Source organism: Rattus rattus, chromosome 3 (genome assembly GCF_011064425.1).
Source record: "Rattus rattus isolate New Zealand chromosome 3, Rrattus_CSIRO_v1, whole genome shotgun sequence".
Taxonomy (NCBI): Eukaryota; Metazoa; Chordata; class Mammalia; order Rodentia; family Muridae; genus Rattus; species Rattus rattus.
The window spans coordinates 86022640-86033626 of NC_046156.1; the positions used below are offsets into that span (position 1 = coordinate 86022640).

At 41.3% G+C, this 10987-nt stretch overlaps 1 pseudogene; it reads right to left on the minus strand.

Annotated features, from left to right (window-relative positions):
- Positions 1–9184: 9184 nt before the first annotated feature.
- LOC116895470 lies at positions 9185–10037 on the minus strand (annotated as a pseudogene).
- Positions 10038–10987: the final 950 nt, after the last annotated feature.

The window sequence follows — 10987 nt, forward strand, 5'->3', positions numbered from 1 at the left end:
AGAATATTACTAACTCTGGGCGTGGCCTATTTTCTTTATCAATTCATCTCCTTTTGCACACCCGGATTGGCTCCATATCGTAGAAATGAGATGTTTCTTCAGGTGTGGCTGCTTCATTTTCTTTGAGTAGGTAGCCATGGCGGTACTCTGGATCATGCGGGAGCCCTGTTTTTTAATTTTTTGAGGAACGTATGTGCCATTTTCCATAATGACAACTCTAATTTCACCCACAAACAGTATGTAAGTGTCTCACTCCTCTGCACCCTTGCCAGAACTTGCTATGCTTGGTCTTTGGTACTAGTCATTCCAACTGGGATGAGGCAATGTCTCACTGTGGTTTTGATCTGCATTTCACTAGTGCTTAGTGGTTGCAGGTACTTCTCATGCCCTTGTTGACCATATGTATGTATCTTTTAAAGAAATGTTTGATTAAATGTACTTTTTATTCTTAAAGTCAGATTAGAGAATTTTGTTTTTAAGTTCTTTGTTTGTGAACTTGTGTGTGTGTGTGTGTGTGTGTGTGTGTGTGTGTGTGTGTGTGTGTGTCCCCAGAGACTAGAAGAGGCACTCGATCCCCTGACGCTGGAGTTACAAGTGTTTGGAGCTGCCTAACATAGGTCCTGGAAACTGAACTCCAATCCTCCGAAAGAGAAGCAAGCATTCTTAACCACTGAGCCTTCTCTGAGGTCCCTTCACAGCTCTTACAAATAAAATAACTTTCTTGATTTCTTTTGTAGGTGGTCTACTTTTGCCTACCTACAGCCAGTGTTATGAATTTTGTATGTTGCTTTTCATTTCAATTTTTATTTTAATGTTGCCCAAGTACCCGGATCTCACTGTGGAATCTAGCTGGCTTTAAACTCTACATCCCCCACTTTGATCTCCAGAGTGAGGCAATGTCAGGCATGCACTGCTCTATCTTGCTTGCTTTTACACGACTTGGTGAAACTTACTAGTTCTAACCCGTGTGTGTGTGTGTGTGTGTGTGTGTGTGTGTGTGTGTGTGTGTAAAACTTTGTAAGTTTTACACGACTTGGTGAAACTTACTAGTTCTAACAATTCTTCTGTGGATTATTTGTAGCTTTCTAGGTAAGAGAGACCACATCCTTCACAAACAGCAACAATTTGACTTTCCAATTCAGAGATATTTTATTTCCTTCTCCTGCCTAACTGCAAGAAATAGTAAATAAAAGTCATAGAAATCTATATCCTGCCCTATTCCATCATCCTTTTTAAAGATATCATAGAAAATAACATTTAAAAAGTCAAAACACTTTAAACTTCAAAAGTGAAAACGTTAAGATAAAATATAAACCACGCTTCAGAGGGTCAGACACGCCTGGGAAACCAGAGGAGACTGCTATCTGCCACATTTCTGATGCCTAGCACCATCTGGGCCCCCTGCACACAGGGAACCAGGAGAAGTAGGGGCAGGCCCTTCTAGTTCCTGCCCACAGGGACAGCTGAAAGCCAGTGGACAGGAATGATTACATATCTGACAGCAGAATACTCTGTTCCCATAACTGGCTGAAAGAAAACAGGAAAACAAGTCTATAGCACTCCTGACACACAGGCCTATAGGATGGTCAAGTCACTGTCAGAAATAACAAAACAGGGGTTGGGGATTTAGCTCAGTGGTAGAGCGCTTGCCTAAGAAATGCAAGGCCCTGGGTTCGATCCCCAGCTCCGAAAAAAAAAAAGAACCAAAAAAAAGAAAGAAAGAAATAACAAAACAAGGTAACACCAGAGACAGCCTGATGGTGAGAGGCAAGCACAGGAACCCAAGCAACAGAAACTAAGAATACATGGCATCATCAGAGCCGAATTCTCCCACCAAAGCAAACATTGAATATTCAAACACATTCAGAAAACAAGATCTAGATTTAAAATCACATTTGACCATGATGATGAAGGACTTTAAGAAAGAGATAAAGAACTCCTTTAGAGAAATGCAGGAAAACACAAGTAAACAAGTAGAAGACCTTGGAGAGGAAATAGATATAAGCATCACCAACAGAATAGAAGAGATAGAAGAGAGAATCTCAGGAGCAGAAAACTCCATAGAAATTATTGACACAACTGTTAAAGATAATGGAAAATGGAAAAAGCTACTGGCCCAAAACATACAGGAAATTCAGGACACAATGAGAAGATCAAACCTAAGGATAATAGATATAGAAGAGAGTGAAAACTCCCAACTCAAAGGACCAGTAAATATATTCAACAAAATCATAGAAGAAAACTTCCCTAACCTAAAGAAATAGATGCCCATAAACATACAAGAAGCCTACAAAACTCCAAATAGATTGAACCAGAAAAGAAACTCCTCCCATTACATATCAGTCAAAATAAAAAATGCACAAAACAAAGAAAGAATATTAAAAGCAGTAAGGGAAAAAGGTCAAATAACATATAAAGGTAGACCTATCAGAATCACACCAGACTTCTCACCAGAGACTATGAAAGCCACAAAATTCTGGAAAGATGTCATACAGACCCTAAGAGAACACAAATGCCAGCCCAAGTTGCTATATCCAGTAAAACACTCAATTAACATACATGGAAAAAACAAGATATTCCATGACAAAATCAAATTTACACAATATCTTTCTACAAATCCAGCCCTACAAAGGATAATAAATAGTAAAGCCCAACACAAAGAGGCAAGCTACACCTTAGAAAAAGCAAGAAACTAATCATTTTCCAACAAAACAAAGAAAAGACAAGCACACAAATATAATCTCACCTCCATACATGAAGATAACAGGAAGCAACAAACATTATTCCTTAATATCTCTCAACATCAATGGACTCAATCCCCCAATAAAAAGACACAGATTAACAAACTGGATATGTAATGAGGACCCAGCATTTTGCTGCCTACAGGAAACACACCTCAGAGACAAAGACAGACATTACCTCAGAGTAAAAGGCTGAAAAACAACTTTCCAAACAAATGGTCTGAAGAAGAAAGCTGGAGTAGTCATTCTAATATCGAATACAGTCAACTTCCAACCAAAAGTCATCAAAAAAAAATAAGGAAGGACACTTCATATTCATCAAAGGAAAAATCCACCAAGATGAACTCTCAATCCTAATATCTATGCTCCAAATACAAAGGCACTATATACATAAAAGAAACCTTACTAAAGCTCAAAGCACACTTTGCACCTCACACAATAGTAGGAGATTTCAACACCCGACTCTCATCAATGAACAGATCATGGAAACAGAAATTAAACAGAGACATAGACTAACAGAAGTTATGAACCAAATGGACTTAACAGATATTTTATAGAATATTCTATCCTAAAACAAAAGGATATACTTTCTTCTCACCACCTTATGGTACTTTCTCCAAAATTGACCATTTAACCGGTCATAAAACAGGCCTTAACAGATACAGAAAGATAGAAATAATCCCATGTGTCTAATCAGACCACCACGGGCTAAAGCTGGTCTTCAATAACAATAAGGGAAGAACACCCACATATAAATGGAAATTGAACAATGCTCAACTCAATGATAACTTAATCAAGGAAGAAATAAAGAAATTAAAGACTTCTTAGAATTTAATGAAAATGAAGGTACAGCATACCCAAACTTATGGGACACAATGAAAGCTGTGCTAAGAGGAAAACTCATAGCTCTGAGTGCCTGCAGAAAGAAACCGGAGAGAGCATATATCACCAGCTTGATAGCACACCTAAAAGGTCTAGAACAAAAAGAAGCAAATACACACAGGAGGAGTACACGGTAGGAAATAATCAAATCAAAGCTGAAATCAACCAAGTAGAAACAAAAAGGACCATACAAAGAATCAACAGAACCAAAAGCTGTTTCTTTGAGAAAATCAACAAGATAAATAAACCTTTAGTCAGACTAACCAGAGGACACAGAGAGTGTGTCCAAATTAACAAAATCAGAAATGAAAAAGGAGACATAGCAACAGAATCAGAAGACATTCAAAAAATCATCAGATCCTACTACAAAAGCCTATATTCAACAAAACTTGAAAATCTGCAGGAAATGGACAATTTCCTAGACAGATACCAGGTACCAAAGTTAAATCAGGAACAGATAAACCATTTAAACAACCCATAACTCCTAAAGAAATAGAAGCAGTCATTAAAGGTCTCCCAACCAAAAAGAGCCCAGGTTCAGATGGGTTCAGTGCAGAATTCTATGAGACCTTCATAGAAGATCGCATACCAATATTATCCAAACTATTCCACAAAATTGAAACAGACGGAGCGCTAACAAATTCCTTCTATGAAGCCACAATTACTCTTACACCTAAACCACACAAAGACCCAACAAAGAAAGAGAACTTCAGACCAATTTCCCTATGAATATTGATGCAAAAATACTCAATAAAATTCTGGCAAACTGAATCCAAGAACACATCAAAACAATCATCCACCATGATCAAGTAGGCTTCATCCCAGGCATGCAGGGATGGTTTAATATACGGAAAACCATTAATGTAATCCACTATATAAACAAACTGAAAGGTAAAAACCACATGATCATTTCATTAGATGCTGAGAAAGCATTTGACAAAATTCAACACCCCTTCAAGTTAAAAGTCCTGGAAAGACTAAACATAGTAAATGCCATATATAGCAAACCAGTAGCTAGCATTAAACTAAATGGAGAGAAACTTGAAGCAATCCCACTAAAATCAAGGACTAGAAAAGGATGCCTACTCTCTCCCTACTTATTCAATATAGTTCTCGAAGTCCTAGCCAGAGCAATCAGACAGCAAAAGGAGATCAAACGGATACAGATTGGAAAGGAAGAAGTCAAAATATCACTATTTGCAGATGATATGATAGTATATTTAAGTGATCCCAAAAGTTCCACCAGAGAACTACTAAACTTGATAAACACCTTAAGCAAAGTGGCTGGGTATAAAATTAACTCAAATAAATCAGTAGTCTTCCTCCTCACAAAAGAGAAACAAGCCGAGAAAGAAATTAGGGAAACGACACCCTTCATAATAGTCCCAAATAATATAAAATACCTGGGTGTGACTTTAACCAAGTAAGTGAAAGATCTGTATGATAAGAACTTCAAGCCTCTGAAGAAAGAAATTGAAGAAGATCTCAGAAGATGGAAAGATCTTCATGCTCATTGATTGGCAGGATTAATATAGTAAAAATGGCCATTTTACCAAAAGCAATCTACAGAGTCAATGCAATCCCCATCAAAATACCAATCCAATTCTACATAGTTAGAGAGAACAATTTGCAAACTCATCTGGAATAACAAAAAACCCAGGATAGCTAAAAATATCCTCAACAATAAAAGGACTTCCGGGGGAATCACTATTCCTGAAGTCAAGCAGTATTACAGAGCAATAGTGATTAAAAACTGCATGGTATTGGTACAGAGGCAGGCAAGTAGACCAGTGGAATAGAATTGAAGACCCAGAAATGAACCCACACACCTATGGTCACTTGATTTTTGACAAAGGAACCAAAACCATCCATTTCAGCAAATGGTGCTGGTTCAACTGTAGGTCAGCATGTAGAAGAATGCAGATCGATCCATGCTTATCACCCTGTACAAAGCTTAAGTCCAAGCGGATCAAAGATCTCCACATCAAACCAGACACACTCAAACTAATAAAAGAAAAAGTGAGGAAGACTCTCGAACACATGGGCACTGGAGAAAATTTCCTGAACAAAACACCAAGACAAATGGGATCTCATAAAACTGCAAAGCTTCTGTAAGGCAAAGGACACTGTTGTTAGGACAAAACGGCAACCAACAGATTGGGAAAAGGTCTTTACCAATCCTACAACTGATAGAGGGCTTATATCCAAAATATACAAAAAACTCACAAAGTTAGACTGCAGGGAGACAAATAACCTTAGTAAAAAATGGGGTTCAGAGCTAAACAAAGAATTCACAGCTGAGGAATGTTGAATGACTGAGAAACACCTAAAGAAATGTTCAACATCTTTAGTCTAAGGGAAATGCAAATCAAAACAACCCTAAGATTCCACCTCATACCAGTCAAAATGGCTGAGATCAAAAACTCAGGTGACAGCAGATGCTGGTGAGGATGTGGAGAAAGAGGAACATTCCTCCATTGCTGATGGGATTCCAGACTGGTACAACCATTCTGGAAATCAGTCTGGAGGTTCCTCAGAAAATTGGACATTGCACCACCTGAGGACCCAGCTATACCTCTCCTGGGCATATACCCAAAAGATGCCCCAACATATAAAAAAGACACGTGCTCCACTATGTTCATCGCAGCCTTACTTATAATAGCCAGAAGCTGGAAAGAGCCCAGATGCCCTTCAACAGAGGAATGGATACAGAAAATGTGGTACATATACACAACAGAATACTACTCAGCTATCAAAAACAATGACTTTATGAAATTCATAGGCAAATGGTTGGAACTGGAAAATATCATCCTGAGTGAGGTAACCCAATCACAGAAAAACACACATGGTATGCACTCATTGATAAGTGGCTATTAGCCCAAATGCTTGAATTACCCTAGATGCACAGAACACATGAACCTCAAGATGGATGATCAAAATGTGAATGCTTCACTCCTTCTTTAAAAGGGGAACAAGAATACCCTTGGGAGGGAATAGGGAGGCAAAGTTTAGAACAGAGGCAGAAGGAACACCCATTCAGAGCCTGCCCCACATGTGGCCCATACATATACAGCCACCCAATTAGACAAGATGGATGAAGCAAAAGAAGTGCAGGCCGACAGGAGCCGGATGCTAGATCTCTCCTGAGAGACACAGCCAGAATATGGCAAATACAGGCGAATGCCATCAGCAAACCCCTGAACTGAGAGTAGGACCCCCGTTGAAGGAATCAGGAAAAGGATTGAAAGAGCTGAAGGGGCTCGAGACCCCATATGAACAACAATGCCAACCAACCAGAGCTTCCAGGGACTAAGCCATTACCCAAAGACTATACATGGACTGACCCTGGGCTCCAACTGCATAGGTAGCAATGAATAGCCTAGTTAGAGCACCAGTGGAAGGGGAAGCCCTTGGTCCTGCCAAGGCTGGACCCCCAGTGAACGTGATTGTTGGTGGAAGGGTGGTAATGTGGGGAGGATTGGGAGGGGAAGCCCATATAGAAGGGGACAGGGAGGGGTTAGGGGGATGTTGGCCTGGAAACCAGGAAAGGGAATAACATTTGAAATGTAAATAAGACATACCCAATTTAATAAAGATGGAAAAAATTAAAATAAAATACAGCAGACCAAAAAACAAAAGGAAATATTATAGAGTGTCTGTCATATTGGAATATGAATTCTTATTTATATCATCTTAGTTTTCAGTTCAGTAACAAATTGAAATTGAGTTTAGGAAACATACCACGTGTTTTTATCATTAGCTTAGACAAGTATATCCTCAACAAATTCTATTTTGTATCATATATGTCTTTCGCTTAGTGTCCATCTTTTACGTAGAATCCTAAGCTAAGGCATAAACTATATTATCTATTTAAATCTGTTCCACCAAGACAATAAAACCTGAGGCATTCTATAAACCATATAATCTATCAAACACTGTTACCTCTGATTTTGCCATGAAAATATCTGAATGTATGGTATAATCCTTATGAATAAGATAATCATGTGGAAAACCTGTCTTTCATATACACACTAATAAATATGTGATAATCATAGTTAAAAAAATATAAACCACACACGCTAGGATCAGAAACATTTGCTATCTGCCTGATGCTAACCTGTGAAGCCAAGGGGCAAGGGGCTTCAGCCAGTGGCCCCTCTGAATCCACGAGACTCTGCATGCCTTTCCTTCTTGTCTCAGGGAACATCAGTTCAGTACGAACATTAAACAGACATCTTTTACCAAACTCCTAGAACAAAACAACACCCCTAGATTTCTACAAATATGCATGTAAAGTAGTTTCCAAATTCCCCTATAATTTTAATTTACCCTAGAGAAAAATCTCAGGGTTTGGGGGTTCACCCAACAGTAAGAGTTCCAGGAGTCTCACACTAGCGTATGATAACGCACTGCAATCCAATATGGTTAAGAAAAATTCATCTGATCCCTCAGAGTTGACAAACATTTAAAATAACATAGAAAAACTTGGTGAGGTTTTTCTCCCTGTCCTCTTATAATACACACCATAAATAAATGCACCCAATCAATGTCCTTGGGTGTCCATAAAGCATCCTGAATATGACTGTATACTGCAAACAAAGCTAAGAATGTTCTGGAGGGTTTGAGAATATGCTAGTCTTGCTATTTGAAAGTCTCAGACAAGGCATTGAAGTGGACACTCCAGGAAACATGAGAGCTATGACTCTCTCAAACAAAAGCAGCTCACATACTGACTAGGCAAGCGGAACTGGATCTTGTCATTGAGTCTTCCGGTAACTCTGGGTGAAACTGAGTGCTTCGAAAGCTCCCCAAAGTCCAAGAGAAAAAGCTAAAAGTTCAGACTGTCCCACCCCGTCCCGGTGCTGTGCCCTGTGGCCCCACACAGGAACCAATAACCTTCTGGTAATTAATATGTTGGTCTCTGCTGGAGTATAAAAGAGGGTCAGGAAGAGAGGGGAAGGATGCCTATCTCAGACACAAGCTACGAATTTGCTTTGACTCTCTTGTCCAGATCACTGGATAGACTGTGTAGGGGGAGGAGGTGTAGAAAGAACTTGCACAGAAAACGGCTGCCCCCTCCCCCATCCCTCTTATGAGGCTGCGGGGTATCAGGCCAGTATGTCACAGAGCTGAGGTGACTCCCTTTGAGTACATGTGGACTGAAGGAGACACATGGAAAGCCATGGGCAGGGCAGGACCTCGAGGTCAGTGGTGAGGCTAGAAAAAGCTGGAGACTGGTTTCTGGGTGACTTTCAAAGTCTAAGTATGGAAGGGAGGCCAGCTTCCTCTGTCCTTGCCAGCATGGCTCCTCTCCAGACCCTCTGGCACCATCCGGTGCATTCCCTTGTGGCCAACCCAGATACCACAGAGGATCAGCACGCCTCCTCTCCTCTGAGCAAGAAACCAGGTGTGACGGAAACACGCTGGACTTGCCGGTTTGAGAAAAAAGTGAACAGAATCCTGTCTTTTCAAAAACCACGCCTAATGGCAGATCGGCTTCCCTCTGGCCTTGCGTTCTCGCCTCCATCTTGATCAGAGCCACAGACTGTCGACTGCAGTCACTAGTAACAGGGCCCCCGCTTTTCATATCCCAGATAACTAGGCCACTCTGGAAACAGGCCAAAGGAACACCGAGGGCTCCCAAACTGCTCAAAAGAGATTCCAAAATCCGGTCCATTGCACAGCTCAATCATTCTATGAGTGGATTGGAGTTCAGCCCGGAAGATCCTGTAGGTTTTGACTTTGTTGCTGTCCCAGGACGCCTGGCCATTACACTGTAGCACACCGCAACTCCATTCTTTCATAAGGGTGAATTTTCTTGGGTAAGCCAATGTCAAAAGAAAACACGTCCCTGTCTGAATCAGCCTAAGTGTTCTTCACATGCTGACAAGGGAAGTCTGTGAAGCTTTTCCAGGGGTCAAGTGTCACTCTGATCTTCACAACCTTCTCGAATGCCAGGTTCTGTACCTTCACGGGCCCGCGATGGCTCTATCCTTCAGCACAGTTTTTGAGGCAGACATGGCTGGTTTGAAGTCGATTTCTAAAGTCTAAGTAATCTGCAGAAGGCTGCGGAAAATTCAAAACAAAGCTCTCACTCTCTTCTGTCCTCAGATTCACGACATTGTCTAGGAGCTCGGTGATGTTAAACGGAATATCGAGTGGGTCATCCATCGAATTCCGAGAACACTTTCACCATTGTCAGGGCCAGCCCTGGTTGTCGGGCAAGGGCACTCGCTTCTTCATCTTCTTCTCCTGCACTGTGGGGGTCCACCATTCTGCGGGCTTCACCCTTGCTGCCCAGCTGAACACAAGGTTCAGTGGTTTGCTCAGTTTTGGGGAGATCTTGAAGGTGAAGTGTTCTCTGCGTAGAGAAGGAGCCATAGGGCTGTAGCTGTATTCTATGTCCACAGCCATCACGCTGGACATGCAGGCTAGAAGTCGGCTCCCTGGGTCGCTGCACTCTGGGTTCCAGTTCCAGCAGCCTGTGGCGCACTTAAGTTTCCAGTCACCTCTCCTCACCCCCAATTTCATCTCTTAAAGAGAAATCTTTCGCCTTTTCCCCTCAATATAATGTTAGCAGCAGGCTTGTTAGATGTGGGGTTTTTTTGACAGATTTTATGATTTTATTATTAATATTTTAAAATTGGATATTTTATTTATTTACATTTCAAACGTTATCCCCTTTCCCTGTTTCTCCTCTGCAAACCCTCCATCCCATTCCCTTTACCCTGCTTCTATAAGGGTGTTCCCCCATCCACCCACCCACCCACTCCTGCCTGCCACATCACCCTAGCATTCCTCTACACTGGGGCATCAAGCCTTCATAAGACCAAGGGCCTCCCATTGACGTCAGATAAGGCCCCTTCAGCTCCTTCAGTCCTTCCCCTAACTTCTCCATTGGGGACCCTGTGCTCAGTCCGATGGTTGGCTTTGAGAATCTGTATTGGTCATGCTCTGGCAGAGCCTCTCAGGACACAGCTGTATCAGGCTCCTGTCATCATGCACTTCTTGGCATCAGCAATGTTGTCTGGGTTTGGTGGCTGCATATGGGATGGATCCCCAGATAGGGCAGTCTCTGGATGGCCTTTCCTTCAGTCTCTGCTCCACTCTGTCCCTGTATTTCCTTTAGACAGGAGCAATTCTGGGTTAAAATTTTGACATAACTATATTATACCTAATTTATTCCATTTTAAATGTAGGTTGTTGGATCTTGACAGATGCTTCTCCTGTGTCAATATGATCAGCCAGCTTCACCCCTCCTTGTGCCGATGTGACTCATCGCAGTATTGATCTGCGCAGCAAAGCGCCTCTGTGTCCATGGGGTGAATCTTGTGGAGAATAATGACGGTGGGTTATGTTTTATG